The following is a 12,716-nucleotide window of genomic DNA, read 5'->3' as shown; positions in this document are numbered from 1 at the left end:
AAGAGGGTTCAATTTATAGGCCAAGGGCTTGAGGAATGGAGGGCTAAGATGCAAGGATGGCAAGATGTTGATGGAGGGCTAGGATGCACCTAAAGGGGAGTACATGGATTGTTCTTGTTTAGCACCAATAGGGAAGTGACACTTGTCACAAGGAGGATGAGTGTGAGAGGATGGGATAAGGGTTGGTCAAAGGCTTGATGAGGGTGGTTGAGGATGTAAGCATCATGAGTGAGGATGTAAGAGCCATTTATGGCTTTGTAAGAGCATTGAAGGCTTATGGTTGGGATATTTTGGAGGGAGTTGAGATTGTTGACTTTGCTTGGATTAGGAAAGTCTTAAGTTCACTTAGGGAATGTGACAAAGTTAGGGGGGGATTAGGCTTGGATTAGGATTAGATTAGGGATGTTAGAGATGTGCAAGTGGATGGTATTCATGAGGGTGGGTGAGTTAGTGGCTAAGCTAGGTTAGTATGGGTGGATGGGGTGGATTTAGGCCAAATGGAGGATTAAGGATAAGTTAGGGGCTATTTAGATTTGAGGGATTTATTTATTAAAGTGATTTATTTAATAAATGAGGTTTTTGTAATTAGATAGGAGAATAGGATTTAATTGATAAATAATAGGTTATTTGATTTATCAATTAGGACTATAGATGATTAATTTAATCAGCTAGGGGATGGCAAAGGTTTAATTAAATAGAAATTTAATTAATGATGCCTTTAGAGATAGCTAAATAGGATTACTAAAGTGGTGTAATCAAATTTAGGTTTCTACACTAGGCACATGTCCACCAGATAAGGGTTATCCTACATTAAGCATGAAAGTAAGTGTGATGATGAGAGGATAAGCCTACAAGGGTGTAATATGAAAATCAGTGTTGTAGACAACATGTGCTAAAAGGGAGTGTGAATAACTGTGTTTTCTACATGATAGCTCAATGAATGATTCAAACTCTAGTGTTGTAGACATCATGTGCTGAAATAGAGTTGCGTACTTCTATGTTGTCCACATGACAACTCAAAAATGTACACAAACTCCTAAGTGTCTCACAAAATAAAATAATAAAATAATACATTAACCTAAGTAAACTTAAGTGTAAATAGTAAATACATATTTACACCAACACCCTCCCTTAAGTGCAAATCAGGAGAATGCCCTTAAGCTTATGAAAACTAGGATGAAGATGCATAATGGGTCTAGGCTACTAGGCCATGCTAGGTACCCAAGTACATAATGAAAATGCAACCTCTCATAAAGAAAAGAAGGAGGGAAAACCTCATGGGAAAAATCCTCCCCCAAAAAGAGAGATGAAAAGGGATGCATGGATGGATGGAGTAATTAGGACCCCCCCATTATGAAATACATCCAATATATACAATAGTGAAGAAGGAGAATAACTAAACCTCATAAGAGGAAAAATTCCCCCCCATAAGAAAGAAGAGGAAGAGAGACAAGGTAGTCCTTGCCCCTAATGAAGAATGTTGACCAGTGACTGTTGCTTCAAGGAAGAAGCTAGTCCATGAGTGTAGAATGATGTTCCTCCCCTTTAGAAGAAACAAATAAAAAGGTGCAATCTTGAAAATGTATGCTATTCCTAAAACCTACTCAAGTATCCCTATACTAATATTGACAGTTGCCCTTTCCAACTGTTCCAAAAAGAACAAATGCAAATCTGGCAAGGATGTCTATTGAACGTGTTCCAATGAACCATCTATCTCCTCAACTAATAAAGAGACATTCAATAACTGCTATTCATAAGGATCCACAATCACACCAACCTATGAAGATTGATCATGTAGAGAATGGACATGAGGGTTAAAGTGAGCCCTCGCAACAACTATAGAAGGATCATTTTCATCAATGAGAAGATGTAAATCATCAAGGCTATCTCCCAAGTTTGCAGTGTGTGACTCCATAAACAAACCTATAATGTCTTCCATGTAGTCATCAACTGAAGCTAAAGTTGGAAGACAACATTTACCCTATTGTGCTGCACCTTTTACTATGCCAATATAAGCATTTAGACTATATTGATGATGTGACCTCTTTCTGCAACTGTCGATAGAACCCCATGTGTCTAAATCTATTGAAGCACTATTGTTGGTGTCACTATAAGTTTTCACTATGTATGAAGTGCAAAGAGGAGTAAAGGATAAGCTGAGTGAACTTTCCTCAAAGTGTACATCCTTCTCCACAAAGATCTCATGAGTCTCTGGATCCATAACTATGTATGCCTTAGCATGGTCTTCATATCTGATGAAAGTACAAGGCCTAGGTGCTGGTGCCTTGCATCTCCTAGAAGATAGGTTTTCCCATGCTGAACAACCAAAGACTTTGAAATGACTCACAACTAGTTTTCTATCACACCATGCCTCAAAAGGAGTCTTCCCATCTAGGGCATTATGCGGAGACCTATTAAGTATGTGAGTAGCAATGTTAATGGCTTCAACTTCTAATGTATGATCAAGAGACTTGGCTCTTATCATGTAACTTACCATGGATTTGAGAGTCCTAATCCTTAATGCTACAAAATTTTTCTTATGGGTATTGAATTCTGGTGGATTCTGAAGATCAATCTCATCAAGTTTGTAAAAGTTTCTAAGTCTTATGTCCACATATTTGTCTCATTGTCCATCTGTAGAACCTTGATGGCTTTCCTTGATTTTTGTTCAACATGAGTCTTAAAGGCTTGAAGCTTATGAACCACTTCTTTCTTGTGATGAAGGAAGTAGACCCATGTGAAACATGAAAATTCATCAATGAAAGTAAGGATGTAGTGACCTTGGCTAACTAAAGTCATTGCAAAAGGTCCTGCTAAAACCATGTAAACTAACTGGAGAACAGTTGGAGCTCTTGAAGACTTGCCTTTATCATACTTCTCCTTCAGATGCATATCCACTGAACATGATGAACACTCACCCTTAAAAAAGTTGATGTTAGGTAGACCTTTGACCATGTGTTTGAACCAAAGTTGCTAAAGAGAGCGGAAGGCAAGGTGACCAAACCCCTCATGCCATAATGTAGATTGTGAAGTAGAGTGAGTCAACAAGGCTTGAGAAGGAGACTTAGGCATAAAGTGGGTGAAGGAATAAATCTTTTTTTCATCATTGACTTTCCCCACTATAACCAATGAATCATCTCTAAGACTACGCACCATCATTGAATCTGGAAGGAACTCAACTTCCATCTCCAAGGTGAGTAATTTGGTAAACTAAGAGGAGATTGGAGCTAAGGTTTGGCAGGTAGAGAACATCTTTGAATTCCCCATTTTCCATTTTCACATGTCCTTTTCCTTCAACTTCCATTTTAGTATCATCTCCCATGAAGATGTGTTGTACCTTTGACTTCTTCAATGAAGAAAAGTCTCCCTTTGAAGAACCCATATGGTAGGAGGCACCTTAGTCAAGTATCCATTCCAATAAAGAACTTGAATTTTCAATAAGTGCTTACCCTTTTCCCTTTGAAGAGGTTGGAGTTGAATCCTTGGAAGTACTTGGCACTTGAATTTTGTTCTTCCTAAGTAGGTTTTCCAACTCATTGATTCTTTTAGTCTTGTAATGATGCTCATCATGATTTGGCTTTTTACAATATGCATAGAAAAGTTTATCCTTATTTTCATTATTCCCTTCTTGTTGGAAGAAGAATTCCCTTGCTATAAGGAGGACTCTTGTGTCTCAGATTGTGATTTCTACTTCCACTACTTCTTCTTGTTTTTTCTAGAACTTTTCCCTCCTTGACTTGATTGGTGCTCATTACTAACCACCAATGCTTTGGTCTTTGATGTCATGAGAAGTCCCAAATCTATCAAGTGACATTGTTCGACAATCAACATCTCTACAAATGCATCAAATGTAGGCTTATGGTAAGCAATTCCCATGGTCAACCTATGAGTATTAAAACTTAAAACAAAGGAAACATACTCTAAAGGTAGCCTCTTCAGGATGTGATGAATCAACTTTTCATCTTTCATGGGATTTCCACAATCTTTAAGAAGTGTCCTATACTCATTGGCTTTGATGATGTAATCCTGAATTTTGTCAAAGTTTTTTGGATCTAAGAGGAGTAGATCATCCTCAATCTAAAATCCATTTTCTTCATCCACCTTACGATACAATGATTCAAGTTTGTCCCAAGCTGGTTTGGATTCCATGAAACTGGCAATGTGGAAGAAGAGACCTCTATGTACACAACTCTTGATAATTCCTAAAGCCTGTTGATCTTGTTTTATTCCATTCAATGAGTTCTTTAGCATTAGTAGGTTTGGTAATTGTACCATCAACATAAAGACTATAACCTTTTTCCATTAATCTACTCCATGCAATATCTTTCCATTTAGAATAATTGCGTGAAGTTAGAAGTGAACATTTAGATGAACTCGTGATGCAAAAAATGAAAAGAGCACAGAAGAGACACACAAAAAACACAGTACACCTCCCCCCCCCCCCCCCCTCTCTTTTCACTCAATCAAAAGAATCCCCCAAAAAAGATGCTTTTGGCACTTTATAAGTAGTCCATGTACAATGGGCCACTTGTCAAAATTAACAAAGTGGACTTTCTAATTTTTCCTATTACAACTACCTTTTGAGGCCCAGATCTGTCACTAAGCATTGTAGCTCAAATGTACAACAATTTTGAAAAGTAATCAAAGCTTTACAATGTTGAAAAAGCCCTAGTTCTAAAAGTGAGAATTATGTCCACACAACCCTAGATTTTGACTACAGATCTAGAAAGTAGATGAAAAATAATGCAGTTTCAAAAAAATAGAACCTATTTTCGTGTCTAGATGAGCCCGTATGGAGTGTTTGAAGTTGAAAAATGTAGGATTAAGTAGGTACAATTGCCAAAAAATACAATTTCTAAAAAATCCTTCCACCAAAACCAAAAAATAATACTACTACTAAAAAATTTAGGAAATTCTACCAAATTTCAAAAACAATTACACCTGAATTGTTGTCCAGATGTCCAAGTTATGGCCTCACAAAGTTAGGCTACCAAATCAAAACATAATCTAGAGAGGGGTTTGGGCAGAAAACTACTAGCTTAAATTTGATAGTCAAATGGTCATCACAATAGTTATAAAATGACTAGGAATGACAGTTAGATGACCATCAAATTTAACCTAGTGAAATGATGATGTCAACAAAAAGTTAGCTATCTAGGGTAACGTGGCAGTACAAAAATCCAATGTAGCTTATGGACTGTGCAGAATTGTACAAATTAGAAAAACATGGTAGGTAACATGTCACACTGATGTGTCCACCTATAGGGCAGTTGACTGTACTCATGTGTTGATGTGTTTGGATGACAGATAGGCATTGCATAGGTGCTGACTAGGCAGGAGGTTTGTACAATGGATGGCTAACTAGATTGCTTGCATGGACTGGGGAAATAAAGGAGCACCATGTGGGCAGGTGTAAGGCAGCTACATGTCACAATCTAGAGAAGGTGTGTGGCACCTGAACTATTGTTGTGCGAGCACCAGCTGGTGACGCCTCATGGCATGGTAGTGTTGATAGAGTTTATATTGGGCGACCAAAAATTCCTTTAGTGTTGTGAACTTCTTTTATGACTAGTGGTCTCAATTCAGAGAGTGCCAAATTTTTGAATAAAAATCCCACATTAAGTGGGAAATCACTACAAGTGCTTTTTAAATTTCTGAACCCATAGCCTTTAGACCAAAGGTAAGCCCTGTCGGTGGGATAATATGCAATCACCAAATTTGTAAGGACCACTACCAGTTTATATGGTACAACCACTAAATTTAAGTGCAGTGCGTCGAATGGAATATTCTATCCATAAAATAAAATAATAGAGGAATATTCCTTTGCGTAGGGTCAGGATTTGATAGCTCGATACCTGCAAAAAAATTCTTTGCTACCTGCTCGGAGGGCAAAATTTTTTTTTGAAAATACAGTCAAAAAATGCAGAGAATTAAATTATAGACCCAAAATATTAATCAAATAGATCTACAAATGACCATACTTGAATTGCAAATTGAGGCCTCCAGGTGTTGATTTGCAAAAAGAAATTTACCTCATAGTTGACTTTGGCCTAAGGTAGCTGAATTTATAGTCAATCTTCACCAAATCAGCATTCTAGATGTAATGGTGAGGTCAGATCTAGCTCTAGACACTCCCAATCTCTATAGTACTCTGAGTTTTGGGTGAGGTGCTGAAGCAAAAATGGTCTCGAATGGTTATGTGAAGAGAAAATCTCCCAGCTCTGATACCATGTAAGAATTTTCCTTAGGAAAAAATTCACCCAAGAACTAAGAACTCAAACACAAGCACAACTATAGACTAGAAAGAGAGAGTATGATCAGAATGATGATATATTCATTCAATATGCATTGAGAGTACACTAGGAGTGCCTGTATATAAAGGCCTCTAAGTTGCAGCTGGAATGCCTCATAATCAGGTACATGATAAGTCATACAACCAAGCACATGTCCACTAGATATGGGTCATCCTCCATTAAGCATGAAAGTAAGTGCGATGATGAGAAGATAAGCCTACAAGGGTGTAACATGCAAAATAGTGTTGTAGACAACATGTGCTAAGAAGGGAGTATGAATAACTATGTTGTCTACATGACAACTCATTGAATGATGCAAACTCCAATGTTGTAGACACCATATGCTGAAATAGAGTCGCATAATTCTGTGTTGTCAACATGACAACTCAAAAAGGTACACAAACTCTTAAGTGTCTCACAAAATAAAATAATAAAATAATGCATTAACCTAAGTAAACTTAAGTAAGTATAAATAGTAAATATGTATTTACACCAACACAATATAAGGAAAAGCAAAGTCTCATCTATCATAGCAAGGTGATCATTTTACATCAAAGGAATCTCAATCAACAAACTAAGTTGTAAAGTAGAGATTAGCCGTTGGTTCATCCTAATAGGTGCATCAATAAAATCCTCTAACAAGATGGACTTAACAATCTTATGTTAAATATCCTAACCAAGTGCATACTTCATTGTATTGTATAAATCCTTTTACAAGGTGGACCTAACAATCCTTACTTCTCCTCATAGGGAAAATCATTAGAAATGATCATTTATAAGCCTTAATTGACTAACTTTATGCTATAGTACTAAAGCTTGTCAGTATAATCCCCACCCCAATTTTACTTTATATTTGGAAGGTTTCTAGGTTAGCAAATATTATGTCAACTCTTAGGAATGTTTTATAGCTTTCAATCATTTATGCATGCAATTAGATCAGATTATCTTAAGGAGGATTAATTAGTAAATTAAAGTTAATGTTTTGTTGTTTCTTGATTCACCCCTGCACCCTCCCACCCACCTTCCCCCCTTCTTCCCAGTCATCTAGCCCACCATGCATTTCCAAAAATTGGTATTAGAGAATTTAATTATCACATCAAAAGTTTTGTTTCTTGAGAAAAGATTAGAGGCAATGGAAGTGTATAGACTTTAGAAAGCTTTTGAAAATGAAAAATTGGATCTACAATTGGCCATGGAACAATTCAAGAAAATGAAGGAGCAACTCTCTCAATCCTTGAAAAGAAGAAAAGACCTAGTAGTATAGATGAATCACAATCTCTACATAGAAGAAAGAATTGAAGACATTTTCCAAGATAGAAGTTAACGTGAAGTTGATGCTACAACCAAATACCTACTTGAGAAGAATCTCACTCTTCATGAAGAAGTTAGAAAGTTGAAAAGAGAATAAGAAATTTAGTCAGTCAAAATGTGCGAAGACATGGAACAAAAAGACATAGAAAATAAAGAGAAAATATTGCTAACTAAAATGATAGAAGAAAAGGATAATGAAATTCAACACCTATCTCTTCAGATAGAAGATTTGATAAGTCAACTTGATTGTGCAAATCAAGAGCTTATCAACTTGATGATAGACAATGAAAGATTATAGAATGATCTCAATATTGAAAGGAAAACCAATGCTAGGATGATGAAATCTCAAGAAAGCATGAATCAATTGAATAAGAAACCTCAATTCACCAAGCTATTATGATTTGAAGATAGATTTTTGGTTAAAATAGAAGAATCAAAAGGTTTTTTTTTTACTATAAATTTTAGAGCAAATAGAGAAAATAATTCTTGAACCCTTGAATAATTTAGATAAGATTTTTCAAAGAATTATCTTCACACCACCAATCATAAAGGCTTCTTCATCAAGTAGCTACAAGGTTAAGAAGGGTTCTGAGATGTTGATAAGAAATGTAGTGCCTGCAAACCCAAAGTTCAAACTTTGTCCAATGATCATAGAGGAATTGGATCCAATTGGTGCACATTTTCAAATTCCTCCAAAGGTACTTTTAATCTATGATATTAGGTCATTTCACCACTATTTGATTCAAGAATTGGGTACTTTTGAGATGAATCAGGCATATGAGAAGTTATGTGTGGATGAAAATTTGAAACTTGAGCATAAGCATCTAGAAACAAAGGGTTTAACCCACATTCTAAATATGCTGAGGGATTTTCAAATTACATGTATTAGGTTTATTCTAAGCAATGTCTACAACATGTAATTCTAGCTTGACCAACCAATCCAGATAATGAAGAAAATGATTCATAGGGTTATCGGGTTTCCTATGCTAGACATATCTAAAACTACAAAAACCATAGGTCAGGTTGATCTAGAAAAGAAGACTTTTTCCAAATGGGATGGTAGAGGAATGAAGCTTAATGGTGTCATAAATATGGAAATTAAGTTTGGAATATATGTAATTTCTCAAAAAAATTATTGTTCTAACTGACTTAACAATGTTACTTGTGAAGCTGTATATTTAGCATTCAAGGTGGTCACGAATAAACTATCCTTTGACCTCATTGAATTGTAGTTCATCCAATTAAAAAAGTACATGGAGAGTATTTGAGCATCCAAGACTAACCTATGTAAGTTTGGATCACTTCTTGTATGTTTATTTTTTTTTATGTTCTGAAGCTTTTCCCTTCAAGAGGAACTATAGTATGGAAGAAAGACATACCTATTTTATATCATATCAATGAGTTTATAGCTGAAATGGGAGATATTTTGAAGGCATCATGAATGCATATTTTAAGACCTTTAAGGAAAGGATATAGAGTAGATTCGTAATACCCAAATAGCTAGTTGATGGTTATGAACAAGATATATGTTTCCTTGTGGATTTTGACAAGGTACATATTCAGGCAATTACCCCAAGCATGGCATAGCTAAAACTTCTTTTTTATGAGGTAATTATTGATGACACAAGAGATATCATTGAGGCTCTTATCAATGAGCCTGTGGATCCAAAGGCACCATATTTTGGCACATATGAAGAGGAAAAGTCCAAGATTTCTTTGGAAATCAAAATTCCTCAAGCCTTGAAGAGAGGAAGAAAGATAGTTGAAAAGATTTAAAAGAAAAGCAAGAAATTTGGTTCCCCTCTTCTTCTCATAGAAGGAAAGGGAAATGAAATTAAAGAAGAATAAGAAGAATAGGAACATGAAGAGGAAGAAACAACAGAGGAACCTCCAAAGAAAAAGGGAAAAGTAACTATAAAAAAGAATGCTACAAGGTCTTCTCCTGCATTCTTCACCAGAAGGCTTGCCAAGTCAAGAAAGAAGCTCAAAATTCAACATGAGGATGAAGAAGAAGAGTAGAAAATAATTTTTTAGAAGTCTACTCCTACCTTTGAAGAAAGATTGAGAAGACACACAAAAGGATGAGGTAAAACATATACAAATTACTTAAGTATGAGACTAGGAGTAAGGAAGAGAAAAAATAGATTGAAGAAGCCTTAGTAGTAAAAATGGATAAATGGAAATACACTTTGAGTGAATTCAAAAACTAAGTTCTAGATGTTATACTTAAGGTAGTTGCACCTCAATGGGATAATGTTGTAGTAATTTCTAGGGATATCAGGGAACAAACCTTGAGGAAACTTATACTAGATCTTTCAGACAAGGAAGTGAAGGAAGCATTGACCAAGAATTAACAAAAGCTAACTCCTAAGTTCAATGTATTGTTGATTTTATCCACAAAAGATATTGAATCTATTGTACAATCAAATACAAATGCATGGAAGAACATCTATGGATTTCATGTTGTAAAGCCCATTGAGGATGTTGTGCAAGTAGATGATCTTGATGATGAGGAAGATGATGTTGACAAAGATGATAAAGAGGATGTGGATGATCATATAGTCAGTGAGGATCTACCTAAGATTCAAGATATCCAAGATTCTAATCCTAAGAAGATTCTAGCAGAGGTAATGGCCTCCCTTTCTAATTCTTTGAGTAAAACATTGGTCATATCAAGTTAAGAGAAGGTTACTATCGAGTCACAAAAAATTGAGTTAAACATTTTTCCATCGAGTACTCAATTGACTGTTGGAGATATCCTACCAAGTGTAATGATGACCATTTCTACTACCACTTTATCTATTGAGTAGCAGGCTCCACTCTTCAAATCTCTAGGTGATACCAAGTCACAACAAGGTATTGTAAATACTCCTACTATTTTTTTTGTTTCTCAAATTAGTAATGGTGTTTCTTCTACTAGTGATTCAATAGTAAGTGCAATGACAGTTGAGGTTAAGCCTCAACTGAGCACTAAGGATTTAAGTAAAGGAAAGGAAATTATTCCTTCCTCTGTTTCAAAGGAAAAGGGTAGAGAGGTAGAAGCCTCCATTGATGAAATTGAACTAGATGAGGATATAGTTATTCCAAATTTGGATATCTATAATCTCACTCTAGAAGAGATGGACACCCTTGGAGAGCTTTGGAAGAAAAGGGAAAAATAACAAAAATTGAGAGCAGAAAGGAAGAAGAGGAATCAAGAGCTAAAAGACATAAAAGGTCGTATGTTTGTTGATGCACTTAGTATTCAAATTGCTGAAAAGAAACCTATATTGGATCAACTTGTTGACATAGTTCACAATTTTAATGAAGATCTGAGTGGCCAAGAAAAACTACTACGGAGGGCAGAAAGAAAGTTTGATTACAAAGTTTTGGAGAAGGTGGCACAAAAAATTGCCATTGATCAAGTGGAATTGTCCATTGTTCTTGTTAATTTTGAAAGTTTTGTAAATAATGGTGTTTCCTTATTTGTAAAGTTAAGTGATACTACAAATTTAACCAAGGAAATAAAAGACAAATTGTTTAAGATAGATAATAATATGAAGGCAAGTGCACATTAGTTGTCACTTGACCCAAGCACTAGCTCTACACATTTCATCAAGATCAAGTATTTGACAAACTTGTAGGCGTAATTGTTGAGAGAAGAGGCCAAAATCTGGGCTACAATCAAAGATATTCAGAGTTTGATCATTTCCAACCTGGATATACTACAAAAAATTATTTTTCATGCTAAAACATTAATCCATCAACTTTTCAATTGCTAATCATATAATGGAATTATTAGCTAAAGTCCAAATAGCTTTGCATAGTTCCAAAGTTTTGCAAGATAATTGGGACAAAATAATGTCCATAATTTTGAAGGTACATAGTGATTTCCTTTCACATTTTGGTGTTACATTGTAAATATGCATTTTTTTGGCATTTGTGTCAAAAAAGGGAGGAAATAGTTATATCATACAAAAAGGAAGATACACACACGCACGCGCGCACACACACACACACACACACACACACACACACATACAAGGAAGACTACAAAGAAGGAATATATCTAGAAAGGGGGAAATATATGTACAACAAAGCTACAAAAAAAAATTGAAAAAGAAAAGATAGAGTCAATATCAGCTGAGTATCAATACAATAGTCAAAACCAAGTTACAGACCTAAGTACATTGATAGGAGAGTTTTGACTTTTATTTTTGATGTAATCAATTTTGATATGATAAGAATTTTTGTCACTAATTCCAAAGGGGGAGATTGTTGATGTTATGGTCAAATCATTTGTCAATTAGTGTCTAAGCACTTAATCATTTGGTTGGTTACATTGCTATTGAGCTTCACAAATTCCACCGAGCTTCACAAGCAAAAACTAGTGTAAGCCAAGATTTGAAATGTAAACCAAGTAGGAAGTAGTGTAAACTAATATAACAATATGTTCCAAGCTATTTGTGTTAACCAAGTAGAATGAAGGTAGTGTTGACCGATTTGTAGTGTCAACCGAGCCCTTCAGTGTTAACTAAGTTCTCCAGTGTTTGTCGAGTCATTAGTGCTAACCAAGTTCATGCCTACTCACGAGTGACCAATGTGGACCAAGCACCAATTTCAACTAAGTGCTAGAGCCTACTAAGTTTACTATGATTCTTGAGTGTTAGAATATCACCTGAGTGGTTTTTAGAACCCGAGTTATAGAATTCAGCCAACTTAGTGAATATTTTTGAAATTAGTATTGTAGCTGACTTTAGAAGGTAATTATTTAGATTGGTATATATGTAAGATAAATTTTCATATCCAAAGGAGAATGAGTATGAATGAGTAATAAGTATGAATACAAATTAGAACAAAAAGGCTACAAGTAGTGTTGGAATAATCAAATGGGAAGAATACTTCTAAGAGGGGGGGATGAATCAGAAGTGTCACACTTTAACCTTAAAATTTTTTAACTGAAAATAAATTGCATGCATGTAAACATATCAATTAAGCATAAAGTAAACACATGCATCAAAACACATAACACCAAATTTGGTAACCCAGAAACCCTCCAAAATGAGAAGGTAAAACTAAGGTGGGGATGATACCTAAAAAATATCACTGCAACAATAATGTTTGACCACTTCT

Source organism: Cupressus sempervirens, chromosome 5 (genome assembly GCF_028749045.1).
Source record: "Cupressus sempervirens isolate cs-2001-9-10 chromosome 5, ASM2874904v1, whole genome shotgun sequence".
In the NCBI taxonomy this organism is placed as follows: domain Eukaryota; kingdom Viridiplantae; phylum Streptophyta; class Pinopsida; order Cupressales; family Cupressaceae; genus Cupressus; species Cupressus sempervirens.
Note: the sequence above shows the minus strand (reverse complement) of the source record.